At 39.7% G+C, this 19960-nt stretch overlaps 1 pseudogene; it reads right to left on the bottom strand.

Moving 5' to 3' along the window:
* The window catches only part of LOC114292953 (serine/threonine-protein kinase SAPK10-like), a 32726-nt pseudogene that overhangs the window by 6831 nt on the left and 5935 nt on the right, over nt 1–19960 (bottom strand).

The raw sequence follows: 19960 nt of genomic DNA, 5'->3' as shown, positions 1-19960 counted from the left end.
CCTTTACAACTCCAAGAGGACTGTATTACTACAACGTCATGCCCTTTGGCCTAAAGAATGCAGGGGCAACATTCCAACGGATGGTCACCAAGATGTTTGAACCATTGTTAGGAAAAACAATGGAAGCTTACATCGACGACATGGTGGTCAAGAGCAAGGACAAGAATGACCATCTAAGGGACCTAGGTGAGATGTTCCAGATTTTGAAAAAACACAAGTTGCACTTTAATGCATCTAAGTGTGCGTTCGGTGTAGGATCTGGCAAATTCCTAGGCTTCCTAGTAACCAACCGGGGTATAGAGGCAGACCTCTCCCAGATCAAAGCTATTCAGGATCTGAAGAGGCCTAACTCAGTAAAAGAAGTACAACATCTCACCGTCATGGTAGCTGCACTCAACAGATTCATTAGCCGGTCGTCAGACAGACTACGACCATTTTTTCAAGCATTAAAAGCCAAGTTCGAGTGGGACGAAGAATGCGACCGCGCACTGGAAAACTTGAAAGAATACATGTCTTCTCCACCACTGCTTGTCACCCCAATACCAAGAGAAGAACTCTTCTTGTACCTGGCAGTCTCTCAGCACGCCATTAGCGCAGTATTGGTCCGTTCGGAAGGAATCCAACATCTGCCCATCTATTATGTCAGCAAGACATTGCTGGGCGCCGAAACGAGGTACTTGCCACTGGAAAACTGGCCTTGACCTTAATGATGGCCTCGAGAAAATTGTCACACTACTTTCACGCCCACACCATAGTCGTTCTCACAGTTTTCCAATTAAAAGTTTTGTTTGAGAGGGCGAACTTTTCTGGGTGAATCTTGAAGTGGGCAGTAGAGTTGGGACAATTCGACATCAAGTTCCAACCCAGAACCGCGATAAAGGCCCAAGCTTTGGCAGACTTTGTCGCGAAATTTACCCCGGGAAGTCATCATATCTGCCCAATTGACCTGATTAACACAACCAAACTAGGGGTGGGAGTTGATGCCAGAATAGCACAACCCCTGGTGCAGGATACTCAGTCGGACCCCAAGGCTGACCAGAATAATGAGAGCATGGAAAAAGCGAACCATACTATACCCAGCCAAGACTCACCAACAAATAAAGATTTGGTACAGGCAGATAGCGAGGGGCAGACAGTAAGCATGGACATTGAAGAAAACACCAGCAACATTCTTGACCCCACGACATCATCTGACCCCTCCACTTGCTGGAAGTTATTTGTTGGAGAGATGTGGAAGCTCTTCGTGGACGGAGCATCTAACTGACATGGTGCAGGACTTGGCATAGTCCTCATCTCACCAGACGGCCTGGTTGTGGAGCAAGCAATCAACCTTGGCTTCCCAGCATCAAACAACGAAGCGGAGTGTGAAGCACTTTTTGCAGGACTCAAATCAGCATTCTACATGAAGGCCACCGAATTAATGGTCTACAGCGACTCACAGCTGGTGGTAAACCAAATTTCTGGCGACTATGAAGCAAAGGATGACAGGATGGCCAAGTACCAAGAATTGGTCAGAACAGAGATCAAGAAATTTGAAGTAGTAAGGATAGAACAGATCGGCATGGAGGAAAATAGCAGAGCAGACGAACTAGCAGGCTTTGCGTCAATGGCAGATACATCCATCCCTCACCCACTACTAATTGACTACCTACCGAGACCAAGCATTGAAGACCCCGAAGTAGAAGAGGTATGTTGCGCCGAATTAGGCCCCTCATGGATGGATTCCATCATACTATTCTTAAAAGACGGCGTCTTACCGGAAGACAAGAAAGAAGCCAACAAAATTAGGGCAAAGTCGCAGCGATTTTGGCTCTCTCCATCTATGGCATTGTACAAAAAGTCATTCTCTGGACCATATTTAAAGTGTGTCCACCCCAGCAAAGTGGAAGCCTTCCTGTTCGAAATACACGAAAGAGTGTGCGGAAGCCACCAAGGTGGAAGATCATTAGCCCCATTTCACAGGGATACTGGTGGCCATACATGCAAGCAGACTTAGAGAAATATATGAAGAAGTACAAGAAATGCCAAAAGTTCGCACACCAAATACATCAGCCAGCCTACCATTGACTAGCCCATGGCCTTTCGCAATGTGGGGCTTGGACATAGTAGGACCACTTCCAACGGCACCCGGTAACAAGAAGTTCTTTCTCGCAACAACAGACTACTTCACAAAGTGGGTGGAAGCAGAAGCATTAGCATCAATCAAGGAAAAAGGTGTGAAGAAGTTCATCTGGCAGAATATCGTCACTCGGTTCAACATACCTAAAACCCTAATATCAGACAATGACACTCAGTTCGACGGTAAAATCTTTAGAAGCTTTTGTGAAGAATACAAGATAGAGTTCTACAATTCTACACCGGCATATCCTCAAGCAAATGGCTAAGCAGAAGCATCAAATAAGGTTGTCTTGGATGGACTGAAGAAAAGGTTAGAGAAGGCAAAAGGCAAGTGGGCGGAGGAACTTCCTCATGTTTTATGGGCTTATCGCACCATACCTCAACGATCAACAGGAGAAACACCATTCTCCTTAGCCTACGGCATGGAAGCAGTAGTCCCACTGGAAGTTGGCCTCCCCACAATTAGAAGCGAAAATTTTGATCCAGACTTGGATGGAGAAGCCATAGCATTGGAGCTCGACCTCGCCGAAGAAAGAAGAGAAAGAGCACTGGTTCACATTGCCTCATACCAATAAGAGTTATCTAGGAAATACAACAAAACAGTGCACCCAAGGCAATTCAAGATCGGAGATTGGGTGCTGCGCAAAGTGATGGGAAACACCTTAATACCAGGAGATGGCAAGTTAGGGCCTAATTGGGAAGGACCTTACAAAGTGGTCGGATTAGCTGGCAAAGGGGCATACCACCTGGAAGATGAGGACGACAAAGCCATTCTTAGGCCATGAAATATTGCCAATCTCAAACTATTTTATTTTTAGTTTTTTTTTACGAGTATGTGTAATTTTCCTTTTTCTCAATAAAACAAAGTCGATTCTTTTCAGCATAGTTGTTTTTTGCAAGAGATTGTATTAGTGAGTTAGGGACATCAAAAGCAAGGTTGGCCGGAATAACCAACACCCCTCCTAAGCCCAGGATAAAGATCCAGGCTGCAGGACGTTTGGTCGGAACAACCAAACACTTTACTCTAGGATTGGCAGGAAAAACCAATCTAGAGGTTGGCTGGAAAAACCAACACCCCTCCAAAGCCCAGGATAAGGATCTAGGCTACAAGACGTTTGGTCGGAATAACCAAACATTTTATTCTAACTTGGCAGGAATAACCAATTTAGAGGTTGGCTGGATTAAACAAACTCTTAGTACTCTTTAGCCGAATTAAGGACATCGGCTAAAGAGTGGTTGGCTGGATTAAACCAACCCTTGTACTCTTTAGCCGAAGTAAAGGACATCGGCTAAAGAGTGGTTGGCTGGACTAAACCAACTCTTAGTACTCTTTAACCGAAGTAAGGACATCGGCTAAAGAGTGGTTGGCTGGATTAAACCAACCCTTGTACTCTTTAGCCGAAGTAAAGGACATCGGCTAAAGAGTGGTTGGCTGGACTAAACCAACTCTTTGTACTCTTTAGCTGAAGTAAAGGACATCGGCTAAAGAGTGGTTGGCTAGACTAAACCAACTCTTAGTACTCTTTAGCCGAAGTAAGGACATCGGCTAAAGAGTGGTTGGCTAGATTAAACCAACTCTTGTACTCTTTAGCCGAAGTAAAGGACATCGGCTAAAGAGTGGTTTGCTGGATTAAACCAACTCTTAGTACTCTTTAGCCGAAATAAGGACATCGGCTAAAGAGTGGTTTGCTGGAAAAAACCAACTTTGAGGTTGGTTGGATTAAACCCTTATTACTCTTCAATCGAAGTAAGGATATTAGCTGAAGTATGGTTGGCTGGATTAAACCAACTCTTATTACTCTTTAGCCGAAGTAAGGGTATAGGCTGAAGAGTGGTTGACTGGATTAAACCAACCCTTGGTACTTTTCAGCCGAAGTAAGTATATCGGCTAAGGAGTGGTTGGCTAGTAAGCTCAGTCAGATTGCTCAACTAAGACCGGAATAAAGTATCTCGGCCGAAAAATTTTGTGTTTCGTTCAAGTTGCAGTTAGAAAGCAAGCACAAACAGAAAAGTAAACCGAGATAACAGTTGGAGCAAAAGAATTCATTGAAAAACTCATTACAAGTGCAAGCATACAGATCAAACCGGAATAAGTGTTGAATACAAAAGATGATTTTCATTGATCAAATTCAAAGCAAATGCAAAGGAGGGACCTCAGCCCGGTTACAAGACCAAAAGGGAAGAAGAAAATACTAAAAACAAGCAACAAGAAAAGAAGTACAGAATCAGTTGAACAGATCATCAAGATCAGCATCAATGTCAACACGAAGACCGGTTTCAGACGGTAGATTGGTCTTAGTTGGGAGCTCGGTGTCTATTGGAAGCACGGTTTCAGTCGTCAGGTGTAACAACCCTCATACTGTTTACCGATTAATGACTGATTAACTGCTAATTACTGTTAACCGAGACTGATTATGACTGATAATTGAACTGAATAAACTACGGAACTGGCTGACTGAAATTGGAAACCGAATTGATTGAGTATATGTTAGTTAAATTGCATTCTATCTGTTTGACTGTATGATTATCTGTTCATGCTTATATGTTTAGACTGTAAGTTGAAGGCCTTATCGGCGGCCGAATCCAAAATTGATTAGTGTTTTATGATCAACATAATTTATGTAATTTTATGGTATATTCATTGAAAAAGTGATTTGGTATGATTAAATTAGATTAAAATAAGCTAATTGGGCAAGTTGGACTTATTTACCAAACTAGCCTTGTAGTGGCCCACTACCTCAAACCTTTTGAGCCTTATTACATTTAATGCATTTGATTAAAACAACATTTCATCAGCCTTTGTGTTGCCTCAACCGACCAAAGAAGAGAGTTAGAGAGAGAGAGAGAATTGTTCTTGTTGATTTAGCTTGAGATCTTGAAGAATTGAAGAAGTTTTGTATAATTGAGCTTCCCTATCCAAAATACAAGACTTAGGTAAGAGAATTCAACCTTTATTGATGTATTTGAGCTTGATTCTTGCATGGTTTATGTCAAAATTGAAAGTTGAGCCATGAATTAGTTCTAGCATGTTGAAATAGAGCATAATTCATGCATGCATGTTAGTATTGTTGCATTTTGAGGTTGATTACATGGACATTAGTACATGCATGCTCATATTGTTGTTATAGACCATGTTTTCATCTGGTTTTGAAAAGAAATGAGCTCATTTGAACAAGCTTTGGAGCTTTAATTTGGTTTAAAACTCATGCATGACATGTTTGAATGTTGTTCTTGAAGAATGGTTGGAAATTGGGTTTGAATTAAACACCCTTGGGCTTTGATTTCCTAAATTGAGTTTTGAAACATGTTATTCTATGTGTTTAAAAGAGTTTTCCAGAAAATTGGCCCAAGAGGATCGAATTTTATGCATCTAAGCTTGGTTTTGAACCTGGAGCTCGAATCTGGGATTTCCAGATTTCAGTCGTCCGCTCGAGCGGGGGAAGTGCCACTCGAGCGGGAAAATCGAGCTTCCAGCATCTTGCACTGTAGAACAGTCCGCTCGAGCGGAGTATTGGGCGCTCGAGCGGAGGACTGGGTGACACGCTCGAGCGGGTGTCGAGCGGGGATTTCCCCTATCCGGTACTTTTTGGTCCGCTCGAGCGGTATAATGGACGCTCGAGCGGGGACCTTTGTTTGCCTGTACGCTCGAGCGGGAAAACCTGCACTCGAGCGGGACCCTATTTCACTGAAATTTCTGAAAATGTTTTCTAAGTGCATCTTTGCATCCTCATTTCATCCTAGGCATTCTTAGGCCTAGTTTTAGACATCTTAATGAGGATATAGATGTAGAACACACCAAGGCAAATTTAGGGATTTAATTATTACCTTTTCCAACTGTGAAACTTAGAGTGTGTTCAATCTGTTAACTGTATAGGGTTGGCATTTCGAGGAGATGCTCTAGCCTACTGTAGCCCAGAACTCTGTGAGTAAAAATTGTGTAAAGATATGTTCAACTGATTATCTTTTGAATACTGAACTGAACTGTTTACTGAACTGGTATTATTTACTGAATGAATGTATGTCTTTTATTTTTGAACTGTACTGTGGCATCCTTAGCACCTACTGTTTACTGTTACTGTTACAGAGATCTCTGTCGGTTCCCTCGTGGAGCCACTACTGTTTACTGACTGATGGCTATCATTACTGTTCGGTCTTTTAAGATCTACTGTTACTGATGTGCTAATGGATGTACCACATATGACTGTTTACTGTACTGAGCAACTGGAATACTGATTGAAATGAACTGTTTTCATTACTGTAAGGACATTCATTCTAAACGCCTTTACGCTTTATGTTATTCACTGGGCTTTAGCTCACTGCTCATATATATACGTAGGTGTACAGGCACCGGATCAAAGCTAGAGGCGTCAGGGTTATTCCAGTTTTGTCAAGCCAACCACCGCGCCTCATTGCGAGGTTCCGAGTTCACCATGCTATGGCTTGGGGTGTCTTTTTCCCCCGCTTGTCCCTGTTACTGTTTTGTATTACTGTATAGACTGTTATCCACTGTACTGTACTGTTATCAAGGGATTAGGTCCCTGTATTGAATGTCTGTAAATGCTTGTATAGCCTGTACTGTTGTGAATGTATGAATGCATGAAAAATCTTTTTGGCATACAGACTGTCACAGCTCATTGGACGTTGTTTAATTACTGTATTGGCTTCTGCCAAGCCCCTGTACTCTGTCTTACTGTATTATTGTTAAGCAGGCCTTCGGTAATCTCGGATTATTGGCCGGTTACGGTACTAAACCCATAGGGGCGGGTTTGGGTCGTGACATCAGGTCTTCAACCGTTGGCTCCAACTGAGCTGATTGACCGTTGGCTTGATCATTGACGACCGGGGTATTATTGGTCTCGGTGTCTTCATCATCATCTGAACCTTGTAGAAACTGTTGTTGAACGGATGCAGCGTACTCCGCCAGTGAGCTCTGTATGAAGTACTGAGGAGGATTGTAGACCTCGGTCTCAGGTTCACAACCGAGCTGCACCACGGATGCCATCCAACCGATTTAAAGAAAAGATCTTTAGCGGCCTCACATTGTCGGATGTAGAGGGCCTCCCCCTCCTTGAAACCTGCAGCATTTGCATCATCCGCCTTCTTTTTTAGCTCGGCAATCTCTGCATTTTTCGTTCCTTCGAGCTTGACTAGCTCGCGAAGGTACTTATCCTTCATCACGGTCAGTGCCTTCTATTTGTCAGCATCCGCTGAGGTAACTAGTCCGGTCAGACGAGTTACCTCGGCCTCTAGCTCAGCTGTCTTCTGTTTGGATTCTTTTAGCTCGGTGGTTTTTGCTTCAACTTCGGCCATGGCTTGCCTTGCTGTTTTACGAAGCTCCAACACACGTTTGTGCGCAATTTGACTCTTTTGCATGGCCTGAAAAAGAATACAAAGAAACTAATGACAAAACCGAACAGAAAGTTGGAAAAATTAGAGTGACAAGAGGAGCTACTGACCAGGATCATTGATTTTGTTGCCAACTGGATGGCCTTGAACTCGGTCAACTGCTTGTGATGCTCCATGTCAGGGGGCAGACATACGCTCTTAGCCAGGTTGAAGGCCAGCATATGGTCTTTGTCAGCCACCACAGAGTCAGTATCACAAATAGCACGGTTTTGGAAAGTCATTCTTGGAGACCATTTGGAGGAGCTAACTCGGTCGACACACTCCGGTTGCGGACTTGGTGGAGGGCTTGGTGGAAGACTGACTTCATCTTCATCAGCAAGGCATTGCTCGGTTTGGGTAGTCCGGGCGCGCTTGCTTGGGCGTGATGAAAAGGGTTGTTGAGATGGGAGGGCCACCACGGTTTCCTGAATTTGGTTCGGTGGTGGTACCTCGGCTCGGTTTGTTTCAGTGAGAAGGGCCCTTACTCTGTTCCTTTTGGCCATCTCTTGTTCGGCAATCAAAGGGACAAGATTGATTTGGGCCAAAGTGGGGTCCGGTTCAGGGGCGTCCTCTAGCAAAAAGTCTGTTACTCTGACTTTGCGTTGGCTGCTATATCGGTATGTCGGCTCAAAATCCAGAAGCTTAGCCCAACTTCTTTCAGGGTATCGTAGTGCGGCGCAAAGTGTGTCTAGGTTGGGGTAACTGTATAATGACTTAAGGTGGGCTGAATCTGCATAAAGAAGACAACTGTTAGTTCGGTTCAGAAATAGGAAAACCGAAATAAAAGAGAAGCAGTCAAAGAAACCGCAGTAATTATACCAGGGGTTCCTTTCTTCCAATTTATACTACGGCCAGGGATCTGGGCTTGGTGATCTTCAAAATTCCCAGATACCCAGAAGAAGTCATCGTCGTTCAAGTCTTTGTCCGGTGTGTCCTTTATTATTTTCTCTCGGCGGCGACGTATTCTAAGATAATAAACCCAGCCATCTTCTTTCGAGCCTATGGAGTATTGATGGAAGATCTCGGCTAGACCGAGGTTAATGCCAGCACGGCGGTTTAGTTCGGCTATACCATTTATTATACGGTATGAGCTTGTGGAAAGCTGGGTTGGGCAAATTCTGGTTTGCCTAAAGAATTCACAAAGCAAGGGTTGAACGGGAAATCTTAGTCCAGTTTCTACTATGGACAGAAGGGTGAAGGGTACAAAACCTTGGTTCCCCCATGGAGTAATATCTTGCTTGGCTAAAGTAAGGTGGACATCGTCAGGGATGTTGTACTCCCTTCGGAATTCGGCCAAACCACCAGGTGTCTCTACTAAGAATCTATACTTTCCCATTTATATCTTAAGTTATAAACAAATTAAAGCGGAGTGTTAGATCGGTCGAAGATTTGTGCTGAGTAGCTCGGTTGAGCGCTCAAAGGAGTGCCTGGGCAACCTAAGTCTGCAAAAGTGAAAAAAAAAGAACAAAGGTGTTAAGCACAGACCGTTGGACCATGCTAAAGAGAAATAAAGACAAGATACATCAAGTCCTAGCCCGGCTATGTGAAACGCTACGTGTCTTAGCTCGGTTTGTGCAAAGTGCTTTGTTATCCCGGTTTAGGCAAGGTACTCAATATTTTGGTCTGTTCAATGGCATTTGCTATCTTGATTTGCGCAAGGGATTTATTATCTCGGTTTGCGCAAGGATTTGTTAACCCGATTGAGCCTCTAGGGACAGCGTCCTCAGTTCGGTTTGAACTAAGAATGCTGGTTTAGCCCCAAGTTATAGCGCGGTCATGGACAAGGCTTTCAAGCACACTACTGTATGGACCTAGCAGTTCAATATCTCGGTTAAAAAGAAGGTTTTGTTAGACCGGTTGAGCTTCTAGGGGCAGCTTTCTTAGTTCGGCCTAAAAATTAAGAATGCTGGTTTAGCCCCAAGACATAGCTCGGTTGGAATTAAGGTTTCCCAGTACATTACTGTACAGCCCTAGTCTGGCTCATTAGCTCGGTTAAGGAGAGTGTTGTACTTTGGCTTGTTGAGACTAATGGGGTAGCATGAAGTATTAGTTCGGTTGGATAGTCTGCCTAATTCAGCATTAACTACAAACAACTTTCTAGTCCGGTTGCATCATGATTTCGGATCAAAAACCAGTGTTCTACAGGATATTACATGTATTCGAGTGTTCTATTGCTAAGTTTTTCCAGAAATATACAAATCAAGTAGAAAGAAAGTGTTTCGCAAAAACACAAACCTAAAGCTGTGGATTAAACAAATGCGAAAAACAAGGAAAGCAAGGCAGGTTTGAGTAGCTTACCAGGACAAGAGAAGATGAGAGAAACGGCAGCAAAACCACGAAGCTTCTTCGAATACAGATCAAAGAACTCAGCAAGCTCAGAAGCTTAGGAACGAGAGGGAGAGAAGAGGAAGTGAATAGTGCAGTGTTTGATCCAAATGAAGAGTTTTTGTTTTGATGCAAGGGACAAAAGCGGGAACTGTTCAAATTATGCGAGGTACGAGGGCGGCGGGACAGCTGCCTTTAGCCAATCAGAGCGTGCCACGTGTTATTAAAATGAGAATCGATTCAATTGCTGTGATTGAAGGGACATTTTGACCGGACAAACTGAGCCCGGTATGAAATTTAGTTCGGTTGGAAAGGCTTAAGAGTTTTAGCTCGGCTGGAAAGACTAAAGGGGTTTAGCTCGGCTGAAAAGGTTGAAACTTTTTTTAGCTCGGCTGGGGACAGGTAATCCCTATCATGCTTTGCAGATGGAATTAAGGGGCAATTGAGAGGGTAATTTATATGAAAATTGGGCCGAGCTGGGCCATTATGGGCCTCAGTGCGAAGGGCTGAGTAAAAAAGGCATAAAGTTACTCCGGTCTTGAAGAAGTTTAAAGTTACTTTGGTCTTGAAGAGGTTTAAAGTTACTCCGGTCCCAAGTAAGTTAGCTCGGTCACCATACTAAAAACTTATACATGTTATGGCGCAGTATGGTTAGCTCGGTCTAAACCTTGCTAAAAGTTAGCTCGGTTTAGACCTACCACGGTTTGTACAAGAGGAACTGAGGTAAGGGCAGTAAAAGGACAAACCGAACTAAGGATAGTTCGGTCTGTTCTACGGCTAAGCATAGCCATGCGTACCTCGGCCACATTGGAGTCCGACCATGGTAAAACCATCTCACTTGGTTTAAACAGTGAGGGGGGTGTTGAAGGATAAGCATTATCTTTCAGGAGTATGAATCCTAGGAGGACTCTATATAGAAGAGTAAGAGTCCTACTTGGATTGTGTCACACGGAACCTATAAAAGCTCACAACATCACCTATGGAGAGGTAACACCACTTTGATTCTCAAATACACAGAGCTTTTGCCTATTTGTCTATTTTGCTGACTTAGGCATCGGAGAGGTATTCGGCACACACCCGCCGGTTAGCTCACGTTTGTGTTTTCAGGGGATAAAGCGGTGTCGTACAGAGGAGCGCAGACTTGATCAACAGGATTATACGAGAAAGAATATTTCTTTCTCGTACAATTGTAATTAGAGAGAAAATTTATAATAGAGGGACTATTATAATTTGAAAAAGGGATATTATTATAATTTTATAAAAGATATATATGATATCCATCTATACTATATATATAATAGAATGTAGTGGTGTTTCCAAAAGCCTTCAAAATGTTATTCTAAAATTCTCATAATTTTAAAAAATACGTGGCAGCTCTCTTTTTAGTTTATAGTTCATTTCTTCTCCTCTCAAAGACTTTCGGAACAATAAAAACTCCTAACAAACCCATCCATAAAAGCTGTCAAAAAAAAAAAAAAAAAACAAACAAACAAACAAACAAACAAAACATATCCATAAAAAACTGTAAAAAAAACTTTCACTCTCCCACAACTCCTACAATAGATACATATCCCTCTTCCACGTTACTCTCCCACCTCAAACAAATCTAAAAACAAAAAACACCCATCTATCCATATCCTTATAACAGATAAATATAAAGACTTTCACTCTCCCACAACTCCTACAATAGATACATATCCAAGATATACATATCCCTCTCCCACGTTACTCTCCCACGTCAAACAAATCTAAAATATACTTCATTAACTTCCTTCTTCAGCAGTGAACATCAGCGGTCCCCGAATTCAACAGTCCGTCTCTCGATCAAATGCATGTCTTGGTTCTTCTTTTTCTTTTTCTTTTTTTGCTTTACTAAATTATTTTTTGTTCCAACCATTTGTGATTTTGTATTTTGACTATAAATATTGCACCATTTGCAATTTTGTATTTTCATTATAAAGATTGCAGAAAAAGCAAATGTAATTTACCCATAACTTTACGTGCAGACATAGGCAGATTAGTCTAACAAATCCAGCTGCACTTACGGTTCAAAAATTACAAGCTTAGAATAACATGCGCATGGGCTGCTGAAGTTGTAGATTTTGAAACCACAAATCTTTTACGTTTTAAAAGAATTTCAACCCAAACAACTTTCAAGCCCAATTCTATAGATTCATTATGTTTATTCTCATTAATGGTGTACTTTTATTATTGACATACCTTGAATACACTTGCACAAAGACACATTTTTGTATTTATTGAGAAAAGTATAGGTTTGATTTGCATTACGAATATAAATAGTGTTCATATACATTCTATTTTTGGCAGATTGTAATTTAAATTATGTTCATATAAATTCTTTTAGTAGTAGTATTGTTCTTTTTTTTATTTTTATTTTTTACATGTCTTACTTTGAGATATGGTAGGCAATGGTTTATAACGGTACTACTGTGGATGGTACTATGAGTGTTCCTATCAAAATTTTTAATCTTTCATGTTTTATTTTGTTTTACAAAATCCAAAATATATATGTACATACTTGGTTTGAAAATTGGAAATATTTTTTATTTTTTGAAATGAAAATTCTACCATATTAGACATGATTTCAATTCTTTTGTTTTTCTTTATATTTTTTATTTTAAGATTAAAATTTAATTATTTTCATTACTTCTTTAATTTCTTAGATTTCAAGAATCTATTAAATTTAATACTATATTTTGTTTATGATTTTAGTGGATAAATAATTCAATAAAAAATAAAGTTTAAGATGGTTAAAAGTATATTTTGATAGGTATTTGCAGTGTTCCACCAAGAAGATAATGCAAGTTTACCATTATATTAAAAAATACATATTAGTTTTATTTTTATTTTATGTTATGAAAAATAAAATCAATAATTTTACGCATAATACAACTAAATTTATTTTGGGTGGAGTAAGGGGAAATTAATTAATTTTATGTATATTATAAAATCATAACAGGTATTAAGTCATTTGTGCATTAAACTCATAATTTTTAATTTTTTTTTTTATAATCTTACACAAATTTTAAATTCGTATTTTTATTTTTATTTTAAATTTACAAATAATACTCCATTTGGTTTGGAGTTTTCAAAAACAGTTTTTTGAATTTTCAATTAATCTTGATATACTTAAAAGGTATAAAATTTGTACAAAAACCTTTAAAAGATTTATTGAAGACAACAAAATGTGAAAATATATTGAATTTTTTTTTTTTGTGTGTGTATTTGGTGAATTTTTTAAAAGTTTTTTTTATATATAAATATTATACTTTTTAAGTATGTCTAGATTAAGTATATCTAGAAAATTTTAAAAAACTAAGTAAAATATTAAAAAAATTACTAAAAAATAAAAAATTAATTTTCTAAAAAGTGAGTTAAATCAAAAGTTTTATATAAGAGAAACAAAATGATTAAAAAAAAAAGAGTACAATATATATCGACAAAAAATATTTGTTCCGTGCATAGCACGGATGAACGCTAGTAATATATATATAAATAAAGGCACCAATATAATTATCAAAACTTGAAAGGGCCGGGGGGGGGGGCTGTGGACATGCCCAAGCTGCTTAGCCAGTTCTGTTGATGACCGTACAGATCGGAGGTGGCTCTAGAAATTAGCAATGCCCTAAAAGCTGAAGTATATCTTATTCAGAACTCAACATGGTAGACTGGTAACTAACCAGATGAGAGTCGGCAGGAAAGAAGACTGATGATACCTATCCTAAATGCAGGTAACAAGTGAAAAGCAAGTCCCCTCTACACATCAGGGAATGTCCTAAAGCCCTTGAAATTAGGGTTCACTTCAACAAACCTATAAATAAATTGACCAAACCCGTGGTCCAGAAGCTTACGCAAAACCTTCAAGATAATAGCAGTTTGTTGGGGGTGTTCCAAAGAAGCAGTGCATTTAACATCCCCTGGAATACCCTGTTTGTGATTATATTCTGGCATGTAAGAAGCTTAGAAACAAGACAAGTTTTTGAAAATGATGATATGCATTTGCAAAGGATTGCCAATGCATTATAAACTATGCCACTGAGATAAAGGAGACTTTCAAAACTGATAAGCTGCAGGGTTTCTAAACCCAGCAGAAAAGGTGAGAGAGACAAGAAAAAGAACAAAAATAAGTATATTAGTAGATAAAATGAGCACCACTTGAAAGTATGCCATCTAAATCATTATTAAATTATTCTGAGCAACAAATTATTGTACTTCTTGCAGTGAAGCTAAAGTGGCACCATGTAATGGCAGGATCTTGTCAAATAATGCAAAATTCCCACTGGATTTACATAAACATAATTACCGGTTACCTTGCCATCATATTCCTGCCTAAGTAACACTTCTGGAGCAATGTATGCAGGAGTTCCCACCATTGATTTTGGTTGTGAATGCAAAACAGAAGACTGAGGAGGGGGGGAAAAAAACAATCCACGGTCAGATAAACACAGATAATAATTGATCCAGACTGCATATATGAAGAGAAGGGTGATTTTCAGTTCAATGGTACAACAAGCATAAGTTCCATGATGATACAGAGCGCCAAAGTTACCAAATTCTTCACAAACAAGATATTAAAATATAAAATCAAATCACATCAAAACCACCAGAAGGGAAGACTAGTAGACACACACAGGAATTCCTACACAAGTTCCTTGACACACGCTAAAGCAGAAACTTCTTTTACTCAATGCTGACGTGCGTCAGAAAACTTCTATATTCAATTGAGATCCACATTCCAGGAACTATATAATATAACAACATAAAAAGCAACAAAGAGAACGAGGATGAGGAAACCCCCAATAGTACCTTGGAGTACCCAAAGTCACAGATCTTCAAACGAGGAGCGGGACTGCCATCCAATAAAGTGTTTTCCAACTTCAAATCCCGGTGACATACTTGCTTCATCAATAAAAAAGGTGCAAGCAATACATATAAACTATATCCAGTTTGTATCCCCGGGATCTAAAATAAAGTAACAAATAATTAAATAACGGGACTTTAAAACATGAAGAATATTACATACCATTGCGTGACAATAGCTGACTCCAGATATTAGTTGTTAAAAAAAGAAGCGAGCCTGCAGCAGACACTGGGATAAACAGCCATAGCAACATTTATCAGAGAAAAAGGATCTCCCCAGTATAAAACGTGAATAAACAACCTCATCCACACAAAAGTGCCCTGCATTGCAAATTCGTTCAAAAGCTCTCCTCCGGCTGCATGCTCCATCACAATAGCTAGATGGGTTTGTGTCAATATGACCTAGAGTACAAATTTTATCATAGTAATGATCAGTAAGGCCACAACACCCTCTGATAGACAAAATAAACAAGAAAATAAGAAAATGAGCAAACCTCTTTAAACCGGACAATGTTTGGGTGTCTCAAAGACCTATGATTTATGATTTCCCTTTGGACATTTTCATCTATCTGCAACATGGAAAACCTGACTCAGAAAGAAATGCCTAAGATTTGAAATTCTTATTTCAAAAGCAATTCCTAAGACTTAAATGTGAGTGAGAGTGAGTCTAGGTTACATGTGCGTGTGGCCTGATTGTATAATCTTGAACCGCCCAACCATAAAGCCACCTTGCTGTAGTTTAAACTTTATCCACCGCTAAGAAGCTTGGACACGAACATGACACTGGCATGCTGATATGAAAATTTTCAAAAAATATAAAAATTAAAGAGTGCGGGACATTTGCAAAAATATATAATTTTATATATTTATTATATCATGTACATGAATACCGAAGTTAATAAAAGTTTAAAGGAGGAGAATAACATTGTATTTGTTTTATTATTAGATTCCAATTTATTTTATTCAAACTTGTAATGTGTTTCCATATGTTGGGAAGTGTCCAAAGAGTATTGTGTTGATGTCTAAGTATGTCTGTGCTTCTTAGATCCACCAAATAAGCATTCATACCTCACAACATGTGATGCAGTACCTAATATTTTTTGGGGAACAGTGCATTTAAATGGAAATATTTAAGAGCAAGGTTCTGAAAAACGGTTGCGGTCGCTGTAACGGTGGCGGTAGCGTGGTTGCGGTTGCGGGGTGTAAAGGCCATAGTGTAACTGTTGTGGTAACCGAAACCGTGAATTTTTTTTATTTTTCACACAATTTGAAAAAAACTTATCGATACGCATATTTTTTTTCCATGATCATATTTATTGGATTTAAAATAAATATTGATCAATTTTTGTAAATTTTTAAGTATTATCCAATATATTTCATATTTTTAAATCACTATAAACTGAGTTTTTTACATTTTATTTTAATAGTTAATGACTTTATATTATATAAAAAATCAACTACTAACTATTATATATAAGATAAATAATGACAAAAGTAAGAGAATAAATAAGAGCCTAAATATATATATATATATATATATATATATTTTTTTTTTAACCAAGCCAAATAGATAATGAACACACTTATTATTATTATTTTCAAACAACATATAGATAGACACACAAACAAAATGGTTGAGTGATAGCAGCTGAATAGAATAGCATAGGTCTTACAGCTTCAACAAATCAATAACATGTTCTTTATCTTCCCTCTTCTTTCTCTCTCTATCTCTTGCTCTTCAATTTTCTCTCTTTATCTTCCCTCTTCTCTCTATCGCTCTTCTTCCATTTTTCAGTTTTTTTTTGTGTGTTTTTTCGAAAGAAACAGTTTGGAACTGCTACATAACGGTACATAATAGGCCGTTACGGCTGTTAAAGCACCGTTACGACCGCTACGGCAGCCGCTACAGCCGACACACTTGTGAATCTCAGTCATACTGCAAAAGCGGCTGTAACAGGTGGCGGTAACCACCAAAACCGTTACGTAACGGCGTTACGTAACGGTTGCGGCCGCTTGCATGTCCCACTGAATTTAGATAGTTGGCCCGCACTTTTCTGTGGAATCTGAAAGATCAATTCTATTATATAAAGTATGGCCATTAAGAAAATATAGGATCTCGCCAAATTTCCATCACATGATTATTTTTAGGTTTACTTGAAAAAACAATAAAAACTAAAATTACTTGTTTGACAGCTAAAATCTTGCATAATTCCTCAATTTAAGAAAAATATATTCCTACCTTGAAATGCTAATACAATATCAGTCGGGTCACTAAATTTTCGTGGAACATCCAAACATACACCCTTAAGAGGCAGACAGTTGTGCTACACCTCACTGCATCAACTTTCATCTTTCTGTCAGTTTAATTGCTTGTGAACATAGTACATGCAGCGACTAGTGAAATGTAGCCAGTCATCAAATAAGAAGATTTCCAGTTACCATTCAATTTTATATAATATCCAATTATCACGAAGAAATTGTTCTCACACCGTCACGGCTAAAATGTAGAACTAAAAGTTCAAGTAGAACATATACATGAATCATATATATATGCATATATATGCCATGCTTCAAAGGTGAATTCACACTCTTCAATTTGTTGTTGCTTTGCTTCTTCCTTAAAACGCAACAAATTTCAGCCCTGCTACTTTTTTGTTTTTTTTTTTGTTTTTTGTTGGGAGGGGGTTTCTTTCTTCCTTAATGAAAATTGACAGCCTGCAAGCTTTCCATGAAAACTAACACTATGTTTGGATCGAGTGATTTGGAGAGGAAAAAAAAAATAGAGAAATGTGTATTTTTCTTACTTATTTAGATAACTTAAGTAGAGAGAAATTGGGAGAAACGGAGAGAAATCATTTCTGTTATAACCCTTATTTTATGTTATGAAGGATGTTTTGGGAATTGAAAAAAAGTAAAAAAAATTGAGCGTTCCTTTTCTTTTAAGTAGTTTAGATAGATAATAATAATAGTGGATACATAGACAGATAGTAGATTGATGTGGCCAAGCAACGGTTGGTTAATGTGTCGTTTAATAAGGTTGGATGTGCAGCTCATGGAAATTTGCAAGGGAGAAGAAGATAGCAAAACATGCTAGAAATTCTTGAAATATCATATAGTATTATTATTTATTTGATGATATTCATGATAAATGAAAAATCATAATAAACATTAAGGATTTTTTTTCCCACTTAATTATTTACTTTTTACTACTGTTTTAAAAATTTAAGTGTTTTCTACTTTGTACGTATTTCAAAAGTAACTTTCTAAACTTATTAAATAACACAACAAGATCAACCGTTGCTTGGCCACATCAATTTATTACCTACTGTCTATGTATCTACTACCACTATTATTATTATTATTATTGAGAGGGTAATTTTGGATAAAAATTGGGCCGAGCTACAGAGATGGACTTTATGACCCAAAGTATGAAGGACTGGATAAAAAGGCCCAATGGAAATGTAAAAGTTACTCCGGTCCAAGAGTAAGAAAGTTACTCCGGTTCAAGAATGGTAAAGTTACTTCGGCCCAGAAGAGATGTTGAGTTACTTCGGTCCGTACAACTTTTCTAGTAAGGCCGGTCTCAAAGATAGTCCGGCCATGATGTATTCTGGGTAGGTCGGTCGGAATGTTGCTACTCGGTAGATCGGTCTAACCACACCATGGTTCGTGCATGAGAGAACCAAAATATGGTGTAGCAAGAAGAAGAACCGAACTACTGTTAGTACGGCCTACTCCGTGGCTCGGTATAGCCAGTATTATTTCGGTCATGTGGTAGTTCGGCCACAGTAAAAACCATCCCACTTGGTTTAAGCAGTGGGGGGTGTAAAAGGATAAGCATTATCCTTTAGGAGTATGAATCCTAGGAGGACTCTGCATGGAGAAATAAAAGTCCTACTAGGATTGGGCCACTCGAAACCTATAAAAGCTCACAAGCATCACCTTGGAAGGAGGTAACATAACACAACATGCAATTTTTCTTCCTGATTACATTGAGCTTTGTCTATTTGTCAAGTTTTCTGACTTAGGCATCGGAGAGGTTTCCGGCACACACCCGCCGGCTAACTCACGTTTGTGTTTTCAGGTGACAAAGCGACGTCGTACGGAGGAGCGTGGACTTAGTCAACAGGATTATACGAGGAGAATTATTTCTTCCCCGTACAATTGGCGCCGTCTGTGGGAAATCCAGACAGAACAAAACCTCTTGATTAAAGCTTCTCCCCTTTACAATCAATGGCACACATTGAAGACTTGCCGCAGTCCGCCGTCGACGGACTAACCCCAGAAGGGGGCGCAAGGCATAAAGGATTACCTTCTGTCCCTCCCATGGCGGACTTGGAGCCCCAAAGACATACCTCCAGGAGGGATGCTAGGGGGAGACGACTCACAGCCCCCGTCAATCCCATTCTCAAACTCCCGACAGGCAAAGACGGAGGATTGACCCTCAAGCTCTGGAAGATCGCGTGAAAGAGCAAGATGAATTGATAAAGAAGATGGCGACGGACATGGAAGCCTTGAAGTGCCAGATGAAGAAAAAAGAAGTGGTGACAGGAGAGGGGCGCAAAAACAAGACGCCCCCTCGCCACTTAGAAAATCGTAGTAGGAATACTACACCCTCGCAAGGAGAGAGCAGAAGCCTCAGGACAGGCGACACTCAATCCTGGTCTTCCGGAACTCGTCACTCCAGGTCTGAGAGGACGAGATCTGAAAGGTCATACACTGAAGGAAGCACATATTGGCCTTCACATTCGCACCAAACTAGATCTAGACAGACAGAATTACCTAGATCATCCAACTTACGAACCGTGCTCGAAGAGAAAGCACGATGCAAGGAGGATGCCAGGGCAAGGGATCCACATAGTGTTTCAGCCTTGCAGCGGTTGGCTCCTCGGACGCATGGAAGCGTCGAGGTTGGAATGCCAATACCGCGCCCTGCCTATGAACCGACGGACAAGGCTGCAGACTTCACCATTTGTTCCGGCGATTGAAAACGCGCCCCTACCATCAGGTAATGCGGTTCCCCAACGACACCGGTATAATTGAAGAAGTCTATGGAGATCAGATCATGTCAAAACAATGTTTCGCTACGGTAAATGGCAGCCGCGCTGCCAAAGGATACGTTCATTCGGTGGAGGAACCTGAAAGTAATGAACTATTCGTGGACGTCGGTAAAGAGGCTGATCAGAAAGCGGTGGAGGACTTGGTGGAGGTAAAAATAGATGAGAAAAACCCGGATAAGTTCTTCTTGCTT

Source organism: Camellia sinensis, chromosome 1 (assembly GCF_055761805.1).
Source record: "Camellia sinensis isolate YWXY chromosome 1, ASM5576180v1, whole genome shotgun sequence".
NCBI classification, from domain to species: domain Eukaryota; kingdom Viridiplantae; phylum Streptophyta; class Magnoliopsida; order Ericales; family Theaceae; genus Camellia; species Camellia sinensis.
The sequence above is the reverse complement of the archived record's forward strand: the minus strand, read 5'-3'. Positions and strand labels throughout refer to the sequence as shown.